The sequence below is a fragment of the Chanodichthys erythropterus genome, chromosome 4, assembly GCF_024489055.1.
Source record: "Chanodichthys erythropterus isolate Z2021 chromosome 4, ASM2448905v1, whole genome shotgun sequence".
In the NCBI taxonomy this organism is placed as follows: domain Eukaryota; kingdom Metazoa; phylum Chordata; class Actinopteri; order Cypriniformes; family Xenocyprididae; genus Chanodichthys; species Chanodichthys erythropterus.
In genome coordinates, this window is record NC_090224.1 from 11,893,192 (window position 1) to 11,899,519 (window position 6,328).

A 6,328-nucleotide genomic window follows, 5' to 3' on the forward strand; every position below is an offset into this window, starting at 1 on the left:
GTTTCCTTATGCTGTACTTTTTTCTTTAAATAAACTGTGGATATATACACTAATGTGAACACTGAGATTTTCTGCACAGTGTGCTGCACCTGTACACACACATTTTCCTTTTGTACGTACTCTTACAAATGTGCCATAGAAATTGAGTTGTTAGGAATTATAACTATTTCATAGTTTATGAAACACCATATTAATAACATATGGAATAATGTCGCCTGATGGACTGTATGCAACTTTACACGGCCAAATAAATAAAATAAAATAAATTAAAAAATAATAATTTTTTAAAAAATCACGTTTGACTCTCAGAGACTGACAGATATTTAATTTTTGGGTGAACCTACACTGTAAAAAGTGAAACATTGGATTAACTTAATAAAATTGAAGTAACCATTCACAATAAAGATTTTACATTGACCTAATGTTCAGAAACCATTCAGTTCAAACTAATTTTCTGCATTTCATGCAAACTCTTTTCTGAATTTGGTGTAAATCAATATTTTAAATTGGCTTAAATTAAAAAAAACAAGTTTCTTAACAGACTTGATTTCCTGCAAACTCTTTTCTGAATTTGGTGTAAATCAATATTTTAAATTGGCTTAAATTAAAAAAAAGGTTTTTAAGAGACTTGATCCAAATTTAATTTTCTTCAATCTGAAATATGTATTCATTGCAAGTAATATAAATTGCTTCACAATTGACAATTAAAAATTTTAAATTCTCTCAAAATATATATATTTTAAATGAGTCAGATCAAACATTATTTTAAAAGATTTATTAAATCACTGTTCTTAAGATTAGACTTTTTTTGGCAAAACAAACATTGTTTTACAAATACAAATATAATTCAGAGAAATAAATTTAAATCAAATACAAATCAGAGATATTGCCACATCCAGTAAACAACAAACAACTACTAATACGATGTAGTGGAGACTGGGGTGAAAGAATTTCTGCCATCCTGTGTTCATCAAAGCACTGAAATGGAGGCTGTCAGTCAGTCATTGACTATGCAGCAGAGTGGAGAGGCGACATATTTTGGGGGTCATTTTTCTTGCGCCAAGTTCCATTAAAACTTTCAGAAAAAAACTCAAGTGAATTTCAGTTCTTTTGGATACTCGAGGTATACCACATATGTTAGTCCAAACAGCATTGCTACAAGCAGCTGCGGTTGAGGGCACGTTACTGAGGACCTCTGTGGACTCAATGAGAACCCTGGTGTCTGTCTGTCTCACAGATTAAGACGGCCATTGTTTGCTCCAGTCCATCACCTGGCATATCCTGGCAAGACAATACATAGTAATGAATAAAGAGTGTATCAGTATCTCAGAAAATTAAACACTATTTTGGTTTTGAGTGGTTGATAGCACTGTTGCGGTCTATTGTTTTTGTGTACAGATCTCAGACCCTAGGCTGCCTACAAAGGCGTTTTTTTTGACGGCCTGCTTATGGGGCGTGCAGCTAGCGGATCATAAGGATGAATATGATCATTTATGTTTTCGGCCTGCAATCGCTGATACAACCTTTAAAGGGATAGTTCACCCAAAAATGAAAATGTGATGTTTATCTGCTTACCCCCAGCGCATCCAAGATGTAGATGTCTTTGTTTCTTCAGTAGAACGCAAATGATGATTTTTAAATCAACCGCTGCCGTCTGTCAGTGGTACAATGGAAGTCAGCGGGAACTTGGACTATAAGAGTCGAAAAAACTTCCATAGACAAATCCAAAATTAAATTAAGACATCTTAAACGATCGGTTTGTGTGAGAAACCGAACAGTATTTATATAATTTTTTACCTCTAATACACCACTATGTCCAACTGTGTTCATCAATCGATTTGAGATGTCTGAACTCGCTCCGACAACGGAAGTGATGTCTAGCACTCATTGAAGTATATGGGCGAGACATCACTGCTTTTGTCAGAGCGCGATCAGACATCACGAATCGATTGATGAACACAGTTGGACATAGTGGTGTATTAGAGGTAAAAAATTATATAAATACTGTTCAGTTTCTCACACAAACCGATCGTTTCGTGTCTTAAGACATCAATGTGTCGTCACGAGCGTTGGTGGCGCTTCGTTTGGATTTGTCTGTCGTGTTTTATTTACTTTTATAGTCCCAAGTTCCCGCTGACTTGCATTGTACCACTGACAGACGGCAGCGTTTGGAGTTAAAAATCTTAATTTGTGTTTTACTGAAGAAACAAAGTCTTGGATGCGCTGGGGGTAAGCAGATAAACATCAAATTTTCATTTTTGGGTGAACTATCCCTTTAAAACAACCAGGGCATCCATAACACTTCAGCTGAGCCAAATGCAGATTGCCTCCATATAACACCACACTGAAAAGGCTAACAATGTTAGTTTTAGGGGCATCATGCTCAGATCTTCACTCATTGTGGTTAGACGGAGTTCGTTTGAGCACAAACAATTGAGTTGTCAGGGTTTTAATGTTGGTATCATACAGGGCTGTACAGTGTGACAAACATGCTACAAAAGAAATCAGTCTGTGCTGACAACTTTCAGGCTACTGGTGCTAAAAATCTTTTAACCTATGTAGCACCAGTGTTACGCGCAAAAAAAGTTAACTTGGGTAAAGTTGGTTTTATATTCGCACATTCGGACTTCTGATAAATTCAGACTTTCAATAAATGTGCAATACATTAATGTTTGCGAATTTTAACCAGCGACACGATATTGACAACCAACCATTGTCAACTTACAACATTTTTCACAGTCGATCAAAATAGGCAAGTATTGTTTTAATGGCATATTTACTTCTGAATGTCCAATGTAGTGTGATTAACAAGGCTATTGAATACGGATGTCTGAATGTGCGAATATAAAACCAGCTTTACCCAAGTAAAAAGTTAATGTACAACCCTGTCATAGCGACCATAGAACAGACCAGTTAAGATAATATCAAACATATTTGATTCAGTCTGACTCAGTCGTAATTGTACATACCTCATCTAAACGATGTAAAATCCTGCCATTCTTTTCTTTTGTCACGCCACCCTTTTTCCGTTGTGATTCTCATGAACTCTGCACTGATCTAAAAAATGAAAAGAGCAGAAAATACAAAGTTTGGGATTAATAATTGACCAAATTATTTAAATTAGTAACAAAAGCTGTAATCAAATTACTGTTATGAATACCAAATGAACAAGAATCAACATAGTTTTGTACCAAAACTGACCTCTTCAATTTGAAAAAGTGCTGGCCACCTCTCCCACAACATTTGCAATTCTTCCCAGTCAAATATTAAATTGTCATCTTTCTGAAACATAAGTAAATTAATTATCAGTATCTTACCTGGCAAAAATTTATTTATTCAATGTTATCTACATTATATTGCAACTGCAGCAGCATTTTGAACATTTGCAAAGATACGTTAAGCCATTAACTTTTAAATGAATCATTATATTCAAATTGCAAACACACCAGGACAGTCTCCGCATGGAAAACACACGACTGGTAGATGAACGTGCTACAACATTTCTCTCCGAAAAGGTAGGAAATTAAAATAGATGGAATGGAGGATTTTAACTGTGATAAGATGATTGACATGCCAGTTTACGATGACAGGATGCACGCGACAGATCCGTCCGTTAAAGATGACAAAGTAGTAACTTATCTCCCATGGCTTGCATACTCTTTTGCTACACACTCAAAAGTTTATACTTTTTCTCCACAAAAAGAGTACATACTTTTAGGGCGTATAAGTAGGCGAATTGGGACGCAGCATATGTAATCATTTGCTCCAGCCCTGAATCAGTGCAATCAGTATTGAATGTAATGCACGAATCACCTACTGACCCCAACCCCCTCCCCTCAATGGCAAAAACAACTTACCAGTGTCAGCGAAGACTGGACAACCAAAACTGGCACCAGGAACTAGGCCTACCAAGCAGCAGCTTTCCTAAAATTAAAATCCAAACATTAATCCATTTTAGTTTTACAGTTTCAAAGTGTAAATATATTTTCCTCACATTCATTTCCTGCCTTCGCAAATTTAAAACATAAAACATATAAAATCAGCGTTTATAATGGCATTGAGCGCCCGGAGGTGAGCCAGTAACGTTAAGCCTAAATTCTGAGCGGGAAACGTTACACGTCACACGCATATTGAGGTGATTCATTTCTTTCGGCAAAGAAATGCAATATACTCAAGCTTTAGTCATGAATACAACTAAAAAAATATTTTTTCCTTTCATAATATCCGTTCAATCGGTAGATAATATTAAGTTCTTGGATTTCCCAGGAAAATCGTTAGCTGTAAAATGGCGCAATGTTAACGCTATACCGCTAATGTCAAAATTAACGTTATAATAAATTCTAATCTGCGTATCTGTTCATTAAAATGATATGACGTTAATGCTATTCAAGTATTTAAATGCTGGATGAGTTTCCTCATTACTTTAACGTTATGCTAGAAAGGTCGCGGTAGACTGGCTATCAGTAAAACAGTGACAAGGAAGTCACCTTATAAAAACTGAACTAGTTAACGTTACCTTATAAAAATTATAGTGTGAGTGCTGAAATAAAGGGCAAGGATAACACAGACGTACAATTTTGATTAATTCCTCCCTTACCTGACAAAGTGTCCTGTCCTGTTCGCTTCGCGCCTCCTCCGACTTCTGCCACTTCTGCTGCCGTAGGTCTCTTCCAGAACCTTCTCTCGAGTTTTCATGTGTGCGCATGCGCAAACCATGCTTAATCTAATAAAAGTCGTTTGATCGAATGTATGATTTAAATTTCATTGTTATGTTATAATTTTATATTGTATCGATCTAAGAAAATAGATTGAAAGACACATATAAATTACAAAATGTAATTTTACTTAACAATCTAATAATTTTAGGCTATTGGAATGGAAAAAAATATATCAAACGAAGAACACCAATGTTTTACTTTTTACAGTGTACCCTTTCAGGAATATTTGACCACTTTTTGACCACAAATTTTGTCATTAATTACTCAGCCGTAAGACCTTTGTTCAACTTCAGAACACAAATTAAGATATATTTGATGAAATCCAAGAGGTCTCTGACCCCTCCATAGACAGCAATTTAATTACCACTTTCAAGGCCCAGAAAGGTAGTAAAGACATCATTAAATTAGTCCATGTGACTACAGTGGTTCAACCTTAATTTTATGAAGCGACGATAATACTTTTTGTGTGCAAAAACAAAACAAAAATAATGATTTTATTCAACAATTTCTTCTCTTCCCTGTCAGTCTCCTACACTGTTTACATTGTAAACACAGTGCAGCGCTTCCGGGTTCTACGTCAGAACACCGACTCATTATTGGCCGACGCTGGTCACGTGAGCAGCACGACACATGCGTGAGATGCAGATGCAGGAGCCGGCCAATAATGAGTCGCCATTCTGATGTAAAACCAAGTGCTGCACTCTGTGTTTACTACGTGAATGGTGTAGGAGACTGACATAGAAATTGTTGGAAAGTCATTATTTTTGTTTTGTTTTTGTGCACAAAAAGTATTCTCGGCAGAATTTTCATTTTTGGTTGAACTAGTGCTTTAATACTGTATTTGACCAGTCAGTATTCTGCACCAAAAAAAACCCTAGCGGTGCAGAATAGGCTACTTCATTCATTTATTTGATGAATGTTTTTTTTAAATACAGTGGAGTTTAATAGGCTTAGGCCAGGTTACCCCAGTATTAAAATTGTTATGGAATCAAATTCGTATTTTTTTACGGAATATTTTTTATGGAAATTATATTATCAATAATTAATCTGTGCAAATCATCATTTTTTAAATTCTTGTGCTCTCGTAATTCTTAATCAAAATAACTTGATAAAAAATAACCTGTAACTCTATCCCGACTGACAAAATCAAGTCCCGCACTACATTTTATCTTGTTCGAGAAGTCATTTCACTCGGATATACGTCACAATAGGGAAGAAAAAATACCGCAATTTACGTTTCATGCAATGGCGGGAACATTTTGGCTGCGTCCGAAAACCTAGGTAGGTGTCTTGCTGCCTCGCTGTCTTATCAGAGAATGACTTGTAAGCTTTGTGCATGAAGGTACCTCACGAAACTGATTCGGACAGACGAGGCAGCGTAACAGTTTAATGATCTATAGCAATATAGCGCGAGCTTTGGTGAGAACTAAACAAATATTAGTAGTAATTTCTCGATAGAAATGATATAAAAATTTAAATATGTTGGTCAAAATCGTACATTTATACACAAACTGAGCAGCAAACGCAACTTTCGGACACCATCTTTATTTTTCTAGCTCAACTGTCACAGAATGGAAAGCACAGGATTGTGGGATATCAAAGGCAGCTAA

General features: G+C 35.8%; 1 long non-coding RNA gene across 1 annotated transcript; it reads right to left on the reverse strand.

Annotated features, from left to right (window-relative positions):
• Window positions 1-904: 904 nt before the first annotated feature.
• Window positions 905-4,683, reverse strand: LOC137018459 (uncharacterized). The gene is made up of 5 exons (XR_010894910.1): window positions 4,598-4,683; window positions 3,858-3,924; window positions 3,202-3,282; window positions 2,970-3,057; window positions 905-1,281 (listed from the first exon to the last, which is right to left on the reverse strand). It is a non-coding gene; the product is annotated as an uncharacterized lncRNA (long non-coding RNA).
• Between the last annotated feature and the right edge of the window lie 1,645 nt (window positions 4,684-6,328).